Source organism: Platichthys flesus, chromosome 22 (genome assembly GCF_949316205.1).
Source record: "Platichthys flesus chromosome 22, fPlaFle2.1, whole genome shotgun sequence".
NCBI lineage: Eukaryota > Metazoa > Chordata > Actinopteri > Pleuronectiformes > Pleuronectidae > Platichthys > Platichthys flesus.
The window spans coordinates 15,124,134-15,145,615 of NC_084966.1; the positions used below are offsets into that span (position 1 = coordinate 15,124,134).

General features: G+C 39.5%; 1 protein-coding gene and 1 long non-coding RNA gene across 2 annotated transcripts in view; both read right to left on the minus strand.

Annotated features, from left to right (window-relative positions):
- LOC133933464 (histone H4-like) overlaps positions 1-21,482 on the minus strand; it is a 408,656-nt gene that overhangs the window by 205,111 nt on the left and 182,063 nt on the right. The window lies entirely within an intron of this gene.
- On the minus strand, positions 1,407-3,412 carry LOC133933569 (uncharacterized). The gene is made up of 3 exons (XR_009912066.1): positions 3,253-3,412; positions 2,647-2,700; positions 1,407-2,389 (listed from the first exon to the last, which is right to left on the minus strand). It is a non-coding gene; the product is annotated as an uncharacterized LOC133933569 (long non-coding RNA).

Below are 21,482 nucleotides of genomic sequence, written 5' to 3' on the forward strand. Positions count from 1 at the left end.
TTAAGTCCCTCCTCTTTGTACACACATCGCTATTCCTCATTGGATGGTTTAGTGAGGTCCTCGGATCGGCCCTGCCAGAGTCGGAGCGTCGAGAAGACGATCATACTGGAATCTAGAGGAAGTCAATCTCGTAACAGGGTTCCTGATGGTGAACCTGCGGAGGGATCATGACCGGTACAGCCTGCTTGACCCCAGTCGACCAAGGCAGCACGACCAACCTGTGGACGCTGGGGTCTCGCGTGAGGGGGGTCTCGCGCCCCCCCCCACGCCGTTGGACCTGCACATCTCCCGAGGCAGCTGGCACGCGAGTGAGCAAGAGAGAGAGGTGCGCCGTGCATACAGGCTCGCGTTGCGCCAACCTGTGCTGCTCAAGTAACGAGACAGTTTTGAGAATGTAACACAATGAAATACAGACATGGTGTTTTCATTTTGTTTATCAAACTTATAAGCCTCACCACGGTCACTCAACTGGCATAATAGTTAATTTACTACACAACACTGTACAATGTTGTAATTCTATGCATTGCAAAATAACTCTGTACGATCAATAACTATATTGAAGTGTTTTTTAACCATATATTCTTTGTCTTGTCAAGATGGTGTTCTCAGATGCCGACAGTGGATCTTACAATGTTGTGGTAACGCAATGGCATTTTACTGTAGAGGACTTGATGATGATGACCCCAGTGTACCGGTCATAGCATTTCAATCACACTTTTATTCAAGTAAATGTAATTGATTTCTATAGACATAAATGTCTTTTCAATAAACAAGCACCATGATATTACATAGACATATAAATCGTTTGTCCATTCACTACAACATCCGAAGACATGTGTCATCTGATTTTTATTATTGCAAATACAAAGTCCCTATAATGTCATATATGTAATCTCTTCAAATGAAATGTTTTATGCATTAAAACAATACAGCGTTGTCCTTGCTCTCATATTTATGTATGGCATACATCCTGATAGTGGCTCCTGATGTTGTCAATGGATCTGACAACTTCTGATGATCTTAACTTCTGATGCCATCTTAATGAAGTGGACATTATGATGACAACACCAGCTGACTGTTCACTGGTGTTAGCCTGTTGACACAGATGAAACCCAGCAGTCAATAGGCTCGCAGATGGAGTCCCATTTCCATCATGGCACTGTAGTTGCTAGGCAGATTTCATGCGGCAATTTGAAGGTGTCTCAGCTCTGCCCCCTAAGCCAAAGTTCACTTTTGACAATGTGCTTCATGCCTAGTTGTGGTTACATGACAAAACGCTTGAGTTTGTGCAGTTGCGCCCAGAATAGAGGGACAGAGCAGAGACGGACGACAAGAGAGATGCTCATTTCCCAGAGCAAGAACACTGATTGAAACCACACAAAATATTAGACTCCAAAACAAGACTGTAAAGCTTGTAAGTCAAGTTTATTCACACACACATTCATGCTATATTGCATATAAAATCCAATAAATATAGTTTTCCACAAAGGACAGATGTATTGGACTTTCTTCACAACAGCGCCATCTACATCTGGTGTTCCAAATGTAGAAACACCACTGAACTAATTCATATCAATCGCAGACTACATATGTAATGTTGAAGTACTTGTCCATTAAATGCAACCATTTAGACAAATGACATGGTTAGTTTGATTTTTGTACATATATTGGGATAATATTTTAATATCCCACAAATAACTAATGTGACAACCAGTGTAAACACAGTTCTTCAATTAATTGTATAATTATGTTTTCATACTGAGGGAAGTGGAGAGACTTGATGTGGACTGTTATCAATAGCTCTGTGGGAAATTATCACCTTGAATATTACAGATGAGGTAAAAATACATTTTCTCTATTTGTACAATGTTGTATTTCTTTCCCTACTTTTATAATAAAGTGACTTCAAATATGTACATTTAACCATGACGATACAAACCAAGACCACAGTACAACGGTTCTATCTGAAATCTGTTGTGCTTCATACACAACACAAAACATTCTTTAACAGTGCTGTTTTTGTCTTCATAGATGAAAAACTGCAGCACCTGATGTCCTCAGCAGCAACATGGTGGAGATCTGCAGCGTCATGCTGGTCAACACGTGGACGACTGAATCGTCATCTACACAACACTTCTAAATTCCTCCCTTAACTAAATATGACCTGCAACTGTTTAGTGGTGGTGGTCATTGCAAAGTGTCATGTATAAGAGTTAATGTCTATCTTCATTATGGTTGGTTAAAAAAATAAACATTTATTAGAACAATGTGTATTTTTTGCTTTCTGATTTTATACACTTTCGAAAAGAACCCTGTGTTTAATATTTCTGCTTTGCCATAAGAGACACAACATGGTCGTCACAGCTGTGTCCTTCAGGCTCGTCTGTCCCTAATAAAAATGATAGGAAACACAAAATATATCATTATTGTACAGGAAGTGTTACTTTTGAACAAGTGTGTATTCTCATTTTCTGATGATATTCAACTATGTATTTGAATATGCTTTAGGATTAAAACGTGCACCAGCATGACAATAAATGTACAGTATGGAGTTATTTCACATTAAAAGTATTGCATTATAATTAAATACATTATGTATTATGTGCAATACTTTGATTGTTTGTAAGTAATGAAACAGGTCTGTACCTGGAGTCAATGTTCAAACTGGTTGGATTCAAGTTGTGTCTCAGGCTGAACACCCTAGAGGAACATTGACCACAAATACACAGATATGTAAAGTCATACATGTGCCAGGTCAACTGCTTAACAGACTTTTACATGGTAAAAATAAAATATTACTTCAAAGTTAAATCAATTCAGCTTAGGAAATAGGTAGTGCATATTAGCCTACAATTCTGTATGACACTGTCTGTTCTAGTAAAGTTACAAGGCTATGATTTACTCATATTTCACAAAAGAATTCAGTGAAGTCTGTCTGAGATTAACGATTTAAAGAGTGTAGGTGGCAGATTCAGGTTTCAGCCCGGAAACTATTTAGCCTCCGGGCTAAGCTAACTAACAAACCGACATACAGTCTCCTGTCTCAGATTCATCCTTATAAACTAACGCTTGTCTCTGCTTTGTTGACCTGCGTTCATGGTGGTGTGTCAGTGACAGCTGCCATTTGCATCTAACACGATCGCAGCTGTTATATAGTTTACGAATTAGCGTTGCTAAGCTAGCAAGCCTGATTGAAAGGCACCCTGCGAATCACTGCGAACACATGGAAATAAAATACTCTACGTGACTTACCACAGAAACAGCAGCGCAGACGTCTTTAACGTGTCCCTCAGGAGAACAAGCTGAACTTCAAACCGTGTTTCTCATACGATATGGGAGTGGAAGCCGCGCACAGTATGATGAGGCGTGTGCTGCTCACTCTATTGAGCTGAAACCGCAGGCACCAGGAAGTACCGCTCGTCCCTGTGACGTCACGTGAATTTCAAACATCTATATCGCTTCAACCAGGGAGTTAAAAAAAAATACACCCCCCTCAGAGTTGTCATGAAGGAAGAACTTAGCGATTGAGACTAAAACCAAAGTTTGAGCAATGCTGTAAAAGGTTTAATTCTCCGCTGAAGTTGGCCACCCTGTAAACACAGTCTGTTAATGCATAGATAACACAAACCATTGTCTGACACTGCCATCTAGTGACTAAATATTGCAGCACATCTGCCAGTTATAGGTGTTTTCATTCTTCAAACTGGAAGCCTCACTACGGTCACATGGATTGATGAAAAGTTTAAATTCTGATAACTTTACATCTTCATCTTGTTTTGTAGAGTCTCATCTAATTTTTAAGTTGATCTGATGAAAGCTGTCTGAGTAGTACATAAAAACATAACACGTACCAAAACAAGACATTTCGTGTTACCACCAGGGGGCGCTGTGATTGTAAGTCACAATTTCTGCACCCATGTCTTCTGGTGGCGACTCTTGTCGAATGTGTCTAGTTTGGACTCAATTGGACAAAATATGTCTGAAATATGGAAGCTTGTGTTTTGATGGCGTTTCATCAAACTTTAACGCCACACCACGGTCAGACGGTTTTGCTAAAACGTAATCCTTCAATAACTTTAGATCTCCAATTTGTTGTGATGACGATCGTCTAAATTTGAAGTTGATCTGATGAAAGCTGTACGACAAGTACATCAAAGAAAAAATATGGAATATGACCAAAATGGCCACTAAAGTCAAACTGGCGGGCTTCCTGTTGCGTTATTCATAATGCACTGGTGGACTTTTTTGTGCATCTAGTCATGATACACAATAATCTTTGTTTTTTTTGAGGATCGGTGAATGCTAAATGAGGGGCTTTTCCGTAGGTGGCGCTCTTGAGCCATTTTGCCACGCCCTTTTCAAAATACTCCAGAATACGTAATTTTACGCCGCCTTCGAATTTGCTGCAAACTCCTACAACTTTTTGAGCACATTAAAGCCCTCAAAAAGCCAATTCATTTAAGCTAAGAAAAATAATAATAACTAGGGCTACGTTGTAGCACTAACGGGCCCGAGCACAGGCAATTTCAAGTCTGTTGCGGTCGGGGAAGAGAGAACGTTCGATGACCAAGCGCTCGTCTCCACATTGCCTGCGTTTGCCCTGTGCGGCAAGGAAGATCGCTCCACTTCTTCTGGCCAGCCGCTGGTGCTGAACTAGAGGTAAGTAACCTTGAAACTATCCAACATAACCTATTGCTTTATCTATCATCATATGCTTACATGCCTCAAGTTTTTTGTAATATGTAATTGTTATAAAAGTTACCGTTTATTTATCACGTCTAATGAACAGATTGAAGCAAGATAACTCGACAGTCTTGTTTTGGTTGTGACATTATTTTTTTTAATGAGTTACTATCAATACGCTACACGTGTACGTTTCATGTGATAGTAACTGTTTCACCAATATTCTGATACAGGATGGTATATCCGCCATTACTATTTTCACATCGTTTATTTAGTCTGTCATGGAGTTGTAGAGTGAATTAGACAGTAGTGATAACATTATAATGTCCACACATCAGTGTTGTAAACACTTCCCCAATTAATTATATAATTATGTTTTCACACTGAGGGAAGTGGAGAGACTTGATGTGGACTGTTATCAACAGCTCTGTGGGAGATCATCACCTTGAATATTACAGATGAGGTAGAAAGACATTTTATCTATGTGTACAATGTTGTATTTCTTTGTCACGTTTTATCAAAAGCGATTTAAAGTATGTGCATTTAACCATTAGGATACAAACCCAGACCCTAGTACATCGGTTCTAGCTGAAATAAGTAGTGCTTCATAAACAACACAAAACATTCATAACAGTACGCTTCTGCTCCTCATTAATGCAGCTCCTGATGTCCCCAGCAGCAACATGGTGGAGATCTGCAGCTTCATGCTGGTCAACTGGAAGACAACTGATTAAGATTAAAAGATTAAGATTAAAATCCATTTATTCATCCCAAACACATGCACAGACATGCAAAGGCACACTCATGCAGGTAGGGAAATTTCATCGCTGCTTTTTACCCATCTGGTGCAGGACACACAGAGCAGTGAGCGACCATGTACGGCGCTCGGGGGAGCAGATGTTGGGGGAGTGAGGTGCCTTGCTCATGGGCACTAGAGAGGGTAGGGAGACTCTTGGATTTTTGGACAGATCAATCCAGGTTCGACTTTTGTTGTCTCTCCATGGAGTCGAACCAAAGACGAACCAGAGACCTTCTCTGCCCATAGTCCAAGTTTCTGCCACTCGACCACCGCCTCTCCTCATGCATCATCAAACTAGTAATCTACACATCACTCCATGCGTTGCTCCCTTAACTACAGATGGCCTGCGAATGTCATGGAGTTTTACAGTGAATTAGACAGTTTAGGTATGATTTTAATCTCCACACATCAGTGTTGTAAACAGTTCTCAAATTAATTATAGAATTATGTTTTCACACTGAGAGAAGTGGAAAGACTTGATTTGGACTGTTATCAATAGGTCTGTGGGAGATTATCACCTTGAATAGTACTGATGAGGTAGAAAGACATTTTATGTATTTGTACAATGTTGTATTTCTTTCAGCACTTTTATCAGAAGGGACTTAAAATATGTACATTTCACCATGAGGATATAAACCAAGACCACAGTACAACAGTTCTATCTGAAATCTGTTGTGCTTTATACACAACACAAAACATTCTTTAACAGTGCGTTTTTTCTCTTCATAGATGAAGAACTGCAGCACCTGATGTCCTCAGCAGCAACATGGTGGAGATCTGATTTGATACACTTTAGATAAGAACCCAGTGTTTTATATTTCTGCTTTGCCATAAGAGACAGAACATGGTCATCACAGCTGTGTCCTTCAGGCTCGTCTGTCCCTAATAAAATGATAGGAAACATGAAAGTGATCGTCATTATTGTAGAGGAAGAGTTACATATGAACAAAGTGTGTAATCTTATTTTCTGTGGATATTCAACTGTGTATTTGAATATGCTTTTGGATTAAAACGTGCACTACCATGACAATGAATGTTTTTAATGGAGCTATTTCACATTAAAAGTATTGCATTATAATTTAATACATTATGTATTATGTGCAATACTTTGATTGTTTTTAAGTAATGAAATCAGGTCTGTACCTGGAGTCAGTGTTCAGTCTGGTTGGATTCAAGTTGTGTGTCAAGTTGGACCTTCTAGAGGAACATGAAACCAATACACAGATATGTAAAGTCATACATGGGCCAGGTTAAGTAATTAACAGACTTTTAAATGGTAAAAATAAAATATTAGTTCAAAGTTAATCAGAGCATAATCATTTCAGATTAGGAAATAGGTAGTGCATATAAGCCCACAACTCTGTATGACACTGTCTGTTCTAGTAAAGTTACAAGGCTATGACTTACTCATATTTAACAAAAGAATTCAGTGAAGTCTGTCTGAGATTAACGATTTAAATACTGAAGGTAGGAGACACGGTTATTTTTCACTGTAACACGTGACAGGACATCAACACCGTGACTCTGAATAAAGAGCCTTAAAAGACGTAGTGCTCCTTTGAACAGCTGCTCTTACAATGTGTAGCAAGTGCTAAATCTCCATTAGTATAATAGTAACAAAAATCACCCTTTACATAATTGAACATATATTTTCCATGTGAACCCCTTTAACACAGTTCAATTCAGGAGCAAAATATAATTTATACAGTATTTATTAGAGCTAGTATTAGTAAACAGATCAAACAAATGCAGTACAACACATCACACATCCACAGTGTCTCTTTTGCTTATCATCACAGTCAGTCAGAAGTGTCCGTTTAACTTACGTAGCAGTTGAGAGATGCTTCGTTGGCGCTAGCAGGAGCTAGCTCATAGCCAGTGCTGCTGTTGAGAGCGGCAGAGTTCACACAGGAAAAGACACGACGGACGGGGGAAAAAAGCTTTGAGTGCGTCCCACACTCTAACCTGCTGAGCTAACAACGTCCACAGTGACTCCGCCGCCGTCCTCTCATCCAGACTCGCCAACCGTTCTCCGGTTCTTCGTGATACACAGCTCCGCAGCTTGTGACGACGTAACTTCTTTCAGAGTCTCATGAGGCGTTCACTTGCAGCTGTGTTAAATGCAGATTCGTTTGTCATGGCGAGTTGAAGAAGTCTGCTGCAAAGCTATGAATAATCCGCATGATGAAAACTCACAGCAATGTTATGCCTACATTATCAATATATTGAGACCCATGTGACACAGTTTGACATGGTTTAGCAAAGTGAATGAGGAGAAATTCATCCAAGTGTGAGACGTAACAAACCGAAAGCGGTCTCATGCTGCGTTCAGGGTAACTCTGTTAAAATGGGATTCATTGGTCATGGTGAGCTGATGAACTTTGATGCCACGCCATTAACAATCTGCATGATGAAAAGTCACAATAATGTTATGCCTACATTATCAATATCTTGAGACCAATTTGACACAGTTTGACATGGTTTAGTAAAGTGGCTGGAGGGAAATACATCAAAGAGTAAGATGACCAAAACAAGACATTTCCTGATGCCACCAGGGGGCGCTTTCCTTTTAAGTCATGATTTCTAGGTAGATGTCTTCCGGTCGCGACTCTTGTCTTATATGTGTAGTTTGGAGTCGATTGGACAAAATATGTCTAAGTTACAGAAGCTCGCTTATATTGGCGTTTAGTCGAACTTTGAGACCTCACCACGGTCACACGGTATGATGAAAAGTTTAAATTCTGATAACTTTAGATCTTCATCTTGTTTTGTAGAGTCTCATCTAATTTTTAAGTTGATCTGATGAAAGCTGTCTGAGTAGTACATAAAAACATAACACGTACCAAAACAAGACATTTCGTGTTACCACCAGGGGGCGCTGTGATTGTAAGTCACAATTTCTGCACCCATGTCTTCTGGTGGCGACTCTGGTCGAATGTGTCTAGTTTGGACTCAATTGGACAAAATATGTCTGAAATATGGAAGCTTGTGTTTTGATGGCGTTTCATCAAACTTTAACGCCACACCACGGTCAGACGGTTTTGCTAAAACGTAATCCTTCAATAACTTTAGATCTCCAATTTGTTGTGATGACGATCGTCTAAATTTGAAGTTGATCTGATGAAAGCTGTACGACAAGTACATCAAAGAAAAAATATGGAATATGACCAAAATGGCCACTAAAGTCAAACTGGCGGGCTTCCTGTTGCGTTATTCATAATGCACTGATGGACTTTTTTGTGCATCTAGTCATGATACACAATAATCTTTGTTTTTTTTGAGGATCGGTGAATGCTAAATGAGGGGCTTTTCCGTAGGTGGCGCTCTTGAGCCATTTTGCCACGCCCTTTTCAAAATACTCCAGAATACGTAATTTTACGCCGCCTTCGAATTTACTGCAAACTCCTACAACTTTTTGAGCACATTAAAGCCCTCAAAAAGCCAATTCATTTAAGCTAAGAAAAATAATAATAACTAGGGCTACGTTGTAGCACTAACGGGCCCGAGCACAGGCAATTTCAAGTCTGTTGCGGTCGGGGAAGAGAGAACGTTCGATGACCAAGCGCTCGTCTCCACATTGCCTGCGTTTGCCCTGTGCGGCAAGGAAGATCGCTCCACTTCTTCTGGCCAGCCGCTGGTGCTGAACTAGAGGTAAATAACCTTGAAACTATCCAACATAACATATTGCTTTATCTATCATCATATGCTTACATGCCTCAAGTTTTTTGTAATATGTAATTGTTATAAAAGTTACCGTTTATTTATCACGTCTAATGAACAGATTGAAGCAAGATAACTCGACAGTCTTGTTTTGGTTGTGACATTATTTTTTTTAATGAGTTACTATCAATACGCTACACGTGTACGTTTCATGTGATAGTAACTGTTTCACCAATATTCTGATACAGGATGGTATATCCGCCATTACTATTTTCACATCGTTTATTTAGTCTGTCATGGAGTTGTAGAGTGAATTAGACAGTAGTGATAACATTATAATGTCCACACATCAGTGTTGTAAACACTTCTCCAATTAATTATATAATTATGTTTTCACACTGAGGGAAGTGGAGAGACTTGATGTGGACTGCTATCAACAGCTCTGTGGGAGATCATCACCTTGAATATTACAGATGAGGTAGAAAGACATTTTATCTATGTGTACAATGTTGTATTTCTTTGTCACGTTTTATCAAAAGCGATTTAAAGTATGTGCATTTAACCATTAGGATACAAACCCAGACCCTAGTACATCGGTTCTAGCTGAAATAAGTAGTGCTTCATAAACAACACAAAACATTCATAACAGTACGCTTCTGCTCCTCATTAATGCAGCTCCTGATGTCCCCAGCAGCAACATGGTGGAGATCTGCAGCTTCATGCTGGTCAACTGGAAGACAACTGATTAAGATTAAAAGATTAAGATTAAAATCCATGTATTCATCCAAAACACATGCACAGACATGCAAAGGCACACTCATGCAGGTAGGGACATTTAATCGCTGCTTTTTACCCATCTGGTGCAGGACACACAGAGCAGTGAGCGACCATGTACGGCACTCGGGGGAGCAGATGTTGGGGGAGTGAGGTGCCTTGCTCATGGGCACTAGAGAGGGTAGGGAGACTCTTGGATTTTTGGACAGATCAATCCAGGTGCGACTTTTGTTGTCTCTCCATGGAGTCGAACCAAAGACGAACCAGAGACCTTCTCTGCCCATAGTCCAAGTTTCTGCCACTCGACCACCGCCTCTCCTCATGCATCATCAAACTAGTAATCTACACATCACTCCATGCGTTGCTCCCTTAACTACAGATGGCCTGCGAATGTCATGGAGTTTTACAGTGAATTAGACAGTTTAGGTATGATTTTAATCTCCACACATCAGTGTTGTAAACAGTTCTCAAATTAATTATAGAATTATGTTTTCACACTGAGAGAAGTGGAAAGACTTGATTTGGACTGTTATCAATAGGTCTGTGGGAGATTATCACCTTGAATAGTACTGATGAGGTAGAAAGACATTTTATGTATTTGTACAATGTTGTATTTCTTTCAGCACTTTTATCAGAAGGGACTTAAAATATGTACATTTCACCATGAGGATATAAACCAAGACCACAGTACAACAGTTCTATCTGAAATCTGTTGTGCTTTATACACAACACAAAACATTCTTTAACAGTGCGTTTTTTCTCTTCATAGATGAAGAACTGCAGCACCTGATGTCCTCAGCAGCAACATGGTGGAGATCTGATTTGATACACTTTAGATAAGAACCCAGTGTTTTATATTTCTGCTTTGCCATAAGAGACAGAACATGGTCATCACAGCTGTGTCCTTCAGGCTCGTCTGTCCCTAATAAAATGATAGGAAACATGAAAGTGATCGTCATTATTGTAGAGGAAGAGTTACATATGAACAAAGTGTGTAATCTTATTTTCTGTGGATATTCAACTGTGTATTTGAATATGCTTTTGGATTAAAACGTGCACTACCATGACAATGAATGTTTTTAATGGAGCTATTTCACATTAAAAGTATTGCATTATAATTTAATACATTATGTATTATGTGCAATACTTTGATTGTTTTTAAGTAATGAAATCAGGTCTGTACCTGGAGTCAGTGTTCAGTCTGGTTGGATTCAAGTTGTGTGTCAAGTTGGACCTTCTAGAGGAACATGAAACCAATACACAGATATGTAAAGTCATACATGGGCCAGGTTAAGTAATTAACAGACTTTTAAATGGTAAAAATAAAATATTAGTTCAAAGTTAATCAGAGCATAATCATTTCAGATTAGGAAATAGGTAGTGCATATAAACCCACAACTCTGTATGACACTGTCTGTTCTAGTAAAGTTACAAGGCTATGACTTACTCATATTTAACAAAAGAATTCAGTGAAGTCTGTCTGAGATTAACGATTTAAATACTGAAGGTGGGAGACACGGTTATTTTTCACTGTAACACGTGACAGGACATCAACACCGTGACTCTGAATAAAGAGCCTTAAAAGACGTAGTGCTCCTTTGAACAGCTGCTCTTACAATGTGTAGCAAGTGCTAAATCTCCATTAGTATAATAGTAACAAAAATCACCCTTTACATAATTGAACATATATTTTCCATGTGAACCCCTTTAACACAGTTCAATTCAGGAGCAAAATATAATTTATACAGTATTTATTAGAGCTAGTATTAGTAAACAGATCAAACAAATGCAGTACAACACATCACACATCCACAGTGTCTCTTTTGCTTATCATCACAGTCAGTCAGAAGTGTCCGTTTAACTTACGTAGCAGTTGAGAGATGCTTCGTTGGAGGTAGCAGGAGCTAGCTCATAGCCAGTGCTGCTGTTGAGAGCGGCAGAGTTCACACAGGAAAAGACACGACGGAGGGGGAAAAAAGCTTTGAGTCCCACACTCTAACCTGCTGAGCGAACAACGTCCACAGTGACTCCGCCGCCGTCCTCTCATCCAGACTCGCCAACCGTTCTCCGGTTCTTCGTGATACACAGCTCCGCAGCTTGTGACGACGTAACTCATGAGGCGTTCACTTGCAGCTGTGTTAAATGCAGCTTTGTTTGTCATGGCGAGTTGAAGAAGTCTGCTGCAAAGCTATGAATAATCCGCATGATGAAAACTCACAGCAATGTTATGCCTACATTATCAATATATTGAGACCCATGTGACACAGTTTGACATGGTTTAGCAAAGTGAATGAGGAGAAATACATCCAAGTGTGAGACGTAACAAACCGAAAGCGGTCTCATGCTGCGTTCAGGGTAACTCTGTTAAAATGGGTTTCATAGGTCATGATGAGCTGATGAACTTTGATGCCACGCCATTAACAATCTGCATGATGAAAAGTCACAATAATGTTATGCCTACATTATCAATATCTTGAGACCAATTTGACACAGTTTGACATGGTTTAGTAAAGTGGCTGGAGGGAAATACATCAAAGAGTAAGATGACCAAAACAAGACATTTCCTGATGCCACCAGGGGGCGCTTTCCTTTTAAGTCATGATTTCTAGGTAGATGTCTTCCGGTCGCGACTCTTGTCTTATATGTGTAGTTTGGAGTCGATTGGACAAAATATGTCTAAGTTACAGAAGCTCGCTTATATTGGCGTTTAGTCGAACTTTGAGACCTCACCACGGTCACACGGTATGATGAAAAGTTTAAATTCTGATAACTTTAGATCTTCATCTTGTTTTGTAGAGTCTCATCTAATTTTTAAGTTGATCTGATGAAAGCTGTCTGAGTAGTACATAAAAACATAACACGTACCAAAACAAGACATTTCGCGTTACCACCAGGGGGCGCTGTGATTGTAAGTCACAATTTCTGCACCCATGTCTTCTGGTGGCGACTCTTGTCGAATGTGTCTAGTTTGGACTCAATTGGACAAAATATGTCTGAAATATGGAAGCTTGTGTTTTGATGGCGTTTCATCAAACTTTAACGCCACACCACGGTCAGACGGTTTTGCTAAAACGTAATCCTTCAATAACTTTAGATCTCCAATTTGTTGTGATGACGATCGTCTAAATTTGAAGTTGATCTGATGAAATCTGTACGACAAGTACATCAAAGAAAAAATATGGAATATGACCAAAATGGCCACTAAAGTCAAACTGGCGGGCTTCCTGTTGCGTTATTCATAATGCACTGATGGACTTTTTTGTGCATCTAGTCATGATACACAATAATCTTTGTTTTTTTTGAGGATCGGTGAATGCTAAATGAGGGGCTTTTCCGTAGGTGGCGCTCTTGAGCCATTTTGCCACGCCCTTTTCAAAATACTCCAGAATACGTAATTTTACGCCGCCTTCGAATTTACTGCAAACTCCTACAACTTTTTGAGCACATTAAAGCCCTCAAAAAGCCAATTCATTTAAGCTAAGAAAAATAATAATAATAATAATAATAATCATTTCAATTTCAATAGGGCCTCCCACCGATTTCGGTGCTCGGGCCCTAACTAGGGCTACGTTGTAGCACTAACGGGCCCGAGCACAGGCAATTTCAAGTCTGTTGCGGTCGGGGAAGAGAGAACGTTCGATGACCAAGCGCTCGTCTCCACATTGCCTGCGTTTGCCCTGTGCGGCAAGGAAGATCGCTCCACTTCTTCTGGCCAGCCGCTGGTGCTGAACTAGAGGTAAGTAACCTTGAAACTATCCAACATAACCTATTGCTTTATCTATCATCATATGCTTACATGCCTCAAGTTTTTTGTAATATGTAATTGTTATAAAAGTTACCGTTTATTTATCACGTCTAATGAACAGATTGAAGCAAGATAACTCGACAGTCTTGTTTTGGTTGTGACATTATTTTTTTTAATGAGTTACTATCAATACGCTACACGTGTACGTTTCATGTGATAGTAACTGTTTCACCAATATTCTGATACAGGATGGTATATCCGCCATTACTATTTTCACATTGTTTATTTAGTCTGTCATGGAGTTGTAGAGTGAATTAGACAGTAGTGATAACATTATAATGTCCACACATCAGTGTTGTAAACACTTCTCCAATTAATTATATAATTATGTTTTCACACTGAGGGAAGTGGAGAGACTTGATGTGGACTGTTATCAACAGCTCTGTGGGAGATCATCACCTTGAATATTACAGATGAGGTAGAAAGACATTTTATCTATGTGTACAATGTTGTATTTCTTTGTCACGTTTTATCAAAAGCGATTTAAAGTATGTGCATTTAACCATTAGGATACAAACCCAGACCCTAGTACATCGGTTCTAGCTGAAATAAGTAGTGCTTCATAAACAACACAAAACATTCATAACAGTACGCTTCTGCTCCTCATTAATGCAGCTCCTGATGTCCCCAGCAGCAACATGGTGGAGATCTGCAGCTTCATGCTGGTCAACTGGAAGACAACTGATTAAGATTAAAAGATTAAGATTAAAATCCATGTATTCATCCAAAACACATGCACAGACATGCAAAGGCACACTCATGCAGGTAGGGACATTTAATCGCTGCTTTTTACCCATCTGGTGCAGGACACACAGAGCAGTGAGCGACCATGTACGGCGCTCGGGGGAGCAGATGTTGGGGGAGTGAGGTGCCTTGCTCATGGGCACTAGAGAGGGTAGGGAGACTCTTGGATTTTTGGACAGATCAATCCAGGTTCGACTTTTGTTGTCTCTCCATGGAGTCGAACCAAAGACGAACCAGAGACCTTCTCTGCCCATAGTCCAAGTTTCTGCCACTCGACCACCGCCTCTCCTCATGCATCATCAAACTAGTAATCTACACATCACTCCATGCGTTGCTCCCTTAACTACAGATGGCCTGCGAATGTCATGGAGTTTTACAGTGAATTAGACAGTTTAGGTATGATTTTAATCTCCACACATCAGTGTTGTAAACAGTTCTCAAATTAATTATAGAATTATGTTTTCACACTGAGAGAAGTGGAAAGACTTGATTTGGACTGTTATCAATAGGTCTGTGGGAGATTATCACCTTGAATAGTACTGATGAGGTAGAAAGACATTTTATGTATTTGTACAATGTTGTATTTCTTTCAGCACTTTTATCAGAAGGGACTTAAAATATGTACATTTCACCATGAGGATATAAACCAAGACCACAGTACAACAGTTCTATCTGAAATCTGTTGTGCTTTATACACAACACAAAACATTCTTTAACAGTGCGTTTTTTCTCTTCATAGATGAAGAACTGCAGCACCTGATGTCCTCAGCAGCAACATGGTGGAGATCTGATTTGATACACTTTAGATAAGAACCCAGTGTTTTATATTTCTGCTTTGCCATAAGAGACAGAACATGGTCATCACAGCTGTGTCCTTCAGGCTCGTCTGTCCCTAATAAAATGATAGGAAACATGAAAGTGATCGTCATTATTGTAGAGGAAGAGTTACATATGAACAAAGTGTGTAATCTTATTTTCTGTGGATATTCAACTGTGTATTTGAATATGCTTTTGGATTAAAACGTGCACTACCATGACAATGAATGTTTTTAATGGAGCTATTTCACATTAAAAGTATTGCATTATAATTTAATACATTATGTATTATGTGCAATACTTTGATTGTTTTTAAGTAATGAAATCAGGTCTGTACCTGGAGTCAGTGTTCAGTCTGGTTGGATTCAAGTTGTGTGTCAAGTTGGACCTTCTAGAGGAACATGAAACCAATACACAGATATGTAAAGTCATACATGGGCCAGGTTAAGTAATTAACAGACTTTTAAATGGTAAAAATAAAATATTAGTTCAAAGTTAATCAGAGCATAATCATTTCAGATTAGGAAATAGGTAGTGCATATAAGCCCACAACTCTGTATGACACTGTCTGTTCTAGTAAAGTTACAAGGCTATGACTTACTCATATTTAACAAAAGAATTCAGTGAAGTCTGTCTGAGATTAACGATTTAAATACTGAAGGAGGGAGACACGGTTATTTTTCACTGTAACACGTGACAGGACATCAACACCGTGACTCTGAATAAAGAGCCTTAAAAGACGTAGTGCTCCTTTGAACAGCTGCTCTTACAATGTGTAGCAAGTGCTAAATCTCCATTAGTATAATAGTAACAAAAATCACCCTTTACATAATTGAACATATATTTTCCATGTGAACCCCTTTAACACAGTTCAATTCAGGAGCAAAATATAATTTATACAGTATTTATTAGAGCTAGTATTAGTAAACAGATCAAACAAATGCAGTACAACACATCACACATCCACAGTGTCTCTTTTGCTTATCATCACAGTCAGTCAGAAGTGTCCGTTTAACTTACGTAGCAGTTGAGAGATGCTTCGTTGGAGGTAGCAGGAGCTAGCTCATAGCCAGTGCTGCTGTTGAGAGCGGCAGAGTTCACACAGGAAAAGACACGACGGACGGGGGAAAAAAGCTTTGAGTCCCACACTCTAACCTGCTGAGCGAACAACGTCCACAGTGACTCCGCCGCCGTCCTCTCATCCAGACTCGCCAACCGTTCTCCGGTTCTTCGTGATACACAGCTCCGCAGCTTGTGACGACGTAACTCATGAGGCGTTCACTTGCAGCTGTGTTAAATGCAGCTTCGTTTGTCATGGCGAGTTGAAGAAGTCTGCTGCAAAGCTATGAATAATCCGCATGATGAAAACTCACAGCAATGTTATGCCTACATTATCAATATATTGAGACCCATGTGACACAGTTTGACATGGTTTAGCAAAGTGAATGAGGAGAAATACATCCAAGTGTGAGACGTAACAAACCGAAAGCGGTCTCATGCTGCGTTCAGGGTAACTCTGTTAAAATGGGTTTCATAGGTCATGATGAGCTGATGAACTTTGATGCCACGCCATTAACAATCTGCATGATGAAAAGTCACAATAATGTTATGCCTACATTATCAATATCTTGAGACCAATTTGACACAGTTTGACATGGTTTAGTAAAGTGGCTGGAGGGAAATACATCAAAGAGTAAGATGACCAAAACAAGACATTTCCTGATGCCACCAGGGGGCGCTTTCCTTTTAAGTCATGATTTCTAGGTAGATGTCTTCCGGTCGCGACTCTTGTCTTATATGTGTAGTTTGGAGTCGATTGGACAAAATATGTCTAAGTTACAGAAGCTCGCTTATATTGGCGTTTAGTCGAACTTTGAGACCTCACCACGGTCACACGGTATGATGAAAAGTTTAAATTCTGATAACTTTAGATCTTCATCTTGTTTTGTAGAGTCTCATCTAATTTTTAAGTTGATCTGATGAAAGCTGTCTGAGTAGTACATAAAAACATAACACGTACCAAAATAAGACATTTCGCGTTACCACCAGGGGGCGCTGTGATTGTAAGTCACAATTTCTGCACCCATGTCTTCTGGTGGCGACTCTTGTCGAATGTGTCTAGTTTGGACTCAATTGGACAAAATATGTCTGAAATATGGAAGCTTGTGTTTTGATGGCGTTTCATCAAACTTTAACGCCACACCACGGTCAGACGGTTTTGCTAAAACGTAATCCTTCAATAACTTTAGATCTCCAATTTGTTGTGATGACGATCGTCTAAATTTGAAGTTGATCTGATGAAAGCTGTACGACAAGTACATAAAAGAAAAAATATGGAATATGACCAAAATGGCCACTAAAGTCAAACTGGCGGGCTTCCTGTTGCGTTATTCATAATGCACTGATGGACTTTTTTGTGCATCTAGTCATGATACACAATAATCTTTGTTTTTTTTGAGGATCGGTGAATGCTAAATGAGGGGCTTTTCCGTAGGTGGCGCTCTTGAGCCATTTTGCCACGCCCTTTTCAAAATACTCCAGAATACGTAATTTTACGCCGCCTTCGAATTTACTGCAAACTCCTACAACTTTTTGAGCACATTAAAGCCCTCAAAAAGCCAATTCATTTAAGCTAAGAAAAATAATAATAATAATAATAATAATCATTTCAATTTCAATAGGGCCTCCCACCGATTTCGGTGCTCGGGCCCTAATAACTAGGGCTACGTTGTAGCACTAACGGGCCCGAGCACAGGCAATTTCAAGTCTGTTGCGGTCGGGGAAGAGAGAACGTTCGATGACCAAGCGCTCGTCTCCACATTGCCTGCGTTTGCCCTGTGCGGCAAGGAAGATCGCTCCACTTCTTCTGGCCAGCCGCTGGTGCTGAACTAGAGGTAAGTAACCTTGAAACTATCCAACATAACCTATTGCTTTATCTATCATCATATGCTTACATTCCTCAAGTTTTTTGTAATATGTAATTGTTATAAAAGTTACCGTTTATTTATCACGTCTAATGAACAGATTGAAGCAAGATAACTCGACAGTCTTGTTTTGGTTGTGACATTATTTTTTTTAATGAGTTACTATCAATACGCTACACGTGTACGTTTCATGTGATAGTAACTGTTTCACCAATATTCTGATACAGGATGGTATATCCGCCATTACTATTTTCACATCGTTTATTTAGTCTGTCATGGAGTTGTAGAGTGAATTAGACAGTAGTGATAACATTATAATGTCCACACATCAGTGTTGTAAACACTTCTCCAATTAATTATATAATTATGTTTTCACACTGAGGGAAGTGGAGAGACTTGATGTGGACTGTTATCAACAGCTCTGTGGGAGATCATCACCTTGAATATTACAGATGAGGTAGAAAGACATTTTATCTATGTGTACAATGTTGTATTTCTTTGTCACGTTTTATCAAAAGCGATTTAAAGTATGTGCATTTAACCATTAGGATACAAACCCAGACCCTAGTACATCGGTTCTAGCTGAAATAAGTAGTGCTTCATAAACAACACAAAACATTCATAACAGTACGCTTCTGCTCCTCATTAATGCAGCTCCTGATGTCCCCAGCAGCAACATGGTGGAGATCTGCAGCTTCATGCTGGTCAACTGGAAGACAACTGATTAAGATTAAAAGATTAAGATTAAAATCCATTTATTCATCCCAAACACATGCACAGACATGCAAAGGCACACTCATGCAGGTAGGGAAATTTAATCGCTGCTTTTTACCCATCTGGTGCAGGACACACAGAGCAGTGAGCGACCATGTACGGCGCTCGGGGGAGCAGATGTTGGGGGAGTGAGGTGCCTTGCTCATGGGCACTAGAGAGGGTAGGGAGACTCTTGGATTTTTGGACAGATCAATCCAGGTTCGACTTTTGTTGTCTCTCCATGGAGTCGAACCAAAGACGAACCAGAGACCTTCTCTGCCCATAGTCCAAGTTTCTGCCACTCGACCACCGCCTCTCCTCATGCATCATCAAACTAGTAATCTACACATCACTCCATGCGTTGCTCCCTTAACTACAGATGGCCTGCGAATGTCATGGAGTTTTACAGTGAATTAGACAGTTTAGGTATGATTTTAATCTCCACACATCAGTGTTGTAAACAGTTCTCAAATTAATTATAGAATTATGTTTTCACACTGAGAGAAGTGGAAAGACTTGATTTGGACTGTTATCAATAGGTCTGTGGGAGATTATCACCTTGAATAGTACTGATGAGGTAGAAAGACATTTTATGTATTTGTACAATGTTGTATTTCTTTCAGCACTTTTATCAGAAGGGACTTAAAATATGTACATTTCACCATGAGGATATAAACCAAGACCACAGTACAACAGTTCTATCTGAAATCTGTTGTGCTTTATACACAACACAAAACATTCTTTAACAGTGCGTTTTTTCTCTTCATAGATGAAGAACTGCAGCACCTGATGTCCTCAGCAGCAACATGGTGGAGATCTGATTTGATACACTTTAGATAAGAACCCAGTGTTTTATATTTCTGCTTTGCCATAAGAGACAGAACATGGTCATCACAGCTGTGTCCTTCAGGCTCGTCTGTCCCTAATAAAATGATAGGAAACATGAAAGTGATCGTCATTATTGTAGAGGAAGAGTTACATATGAACAAAGTGTGTAATCTTATTTTCTGTGGATATTCAACTGTGTATTTGAATATGCTTTTGGATTAAAACGTGCACTACCATGACAATGAATGTTTTTAATGGAGCTATTTCACATTAAAAGTATTGCATTATAATTTAATACATTATGTATTATGTGCAATACTTTGATTGTTTTTAAGTAATGAAATCAGGTCTGTACCTGGAGTCAGTGTTCAGTCTGGTTGGATTCAAGTTGTGTGTCAAGTTGGACCTTCTAGAGGAACATGAAACCAATACACAGATATGTAAAGTCATACATGGGCCAGGTTAAGTAATAAACAGACTTTTAAATGGTAAAAATAAAATATTAGTTCAAAGTTAATCAGAGCATAATCATTTCAGATTAGGAAATAGGTAGTGCATATAAGCCCACAACTCTGTATGACACTGTCTGTTCTAGTAAAGGTACAAGGCTATGACTTACTCATATTTAACAAAAGAATTCAGTGAAGTCTGTCTGAGATTAACGATTTAAATACTGAAGGTGGGAGACACGGTTATTTTTCACTGTAACACGTGACAGGACATCAACACCGTGACTCTGAATAAAGAGCCTTAAAAGACGTAGTGCTCCTTTGAACAGCTGCTCTTACAATGTATAGCAAGTGCTAAATCTCCATTAGTATAATAGTAACAAAAATCACCCTTTACATAATTGAACATATATTTTCCATGTGAACCCCTTTAACACAGTTCAATTCAGGAGCAAAATATAATTTATACAGTATTTATTAGAGCTAGTATTAGTAAACAGATCAAACAAATGCAGTACAATACATCACACATCCACAGTGTCTCTTTTGCTTATCATCACAGTCAGTCAGAAGTGTCCGTTTAACTTACGTAGCAGTTGAGAGATGCTTCGTTGGAGCTAGCAGGAGCTAGCTCATAGCCAGTGCTGCTGTTGAGAGCGGCAGAGTTCACACAGGAAAAGACACAACGGGAGAGGGGAAAAAAGCTTTGAGTGCGTCCCACACTCTAACCTGCTGAGCGAACAACGTCCACAGTGACTCCGCCGACGTCCTCTCATCCAGACTCGCCAACCGTTCTCCGGTTCTTCGTGATACACAGCTCCGCAGCTTGTGACGACGTAACTTTTTCCAGAGTCTCATGAGGCGTTCACTTGCAGCTGTGTTAAATGCAGCTTCGTTTGTCATGGCGAGTTGAAGAAGTCTGCTGCAAAGCTATGAATAATCCGCATGATGAAAACTCACAGCAATGTTATGCCTACATTATCAATATATTGAGACCCATGTGACACAGTTTGACATGGTTTAGCAAAGTGAATGAGGAGAAATACATCCAAGTGTGAGACGTAACAAACCGAAAGCGGTCTCATGCTGCGTTCAGGGTAACTCTGTTAAAATGGGTTTCATTGGTCATGGTGAGCTGATGAACTTTGATGCCACGCCATTAACAATCTGCATGTTGAAAAGTCACAATAATGTTATGCCTACATTATCAATATCTTGAGACCAATTTGACACAGTTTGACATGGTT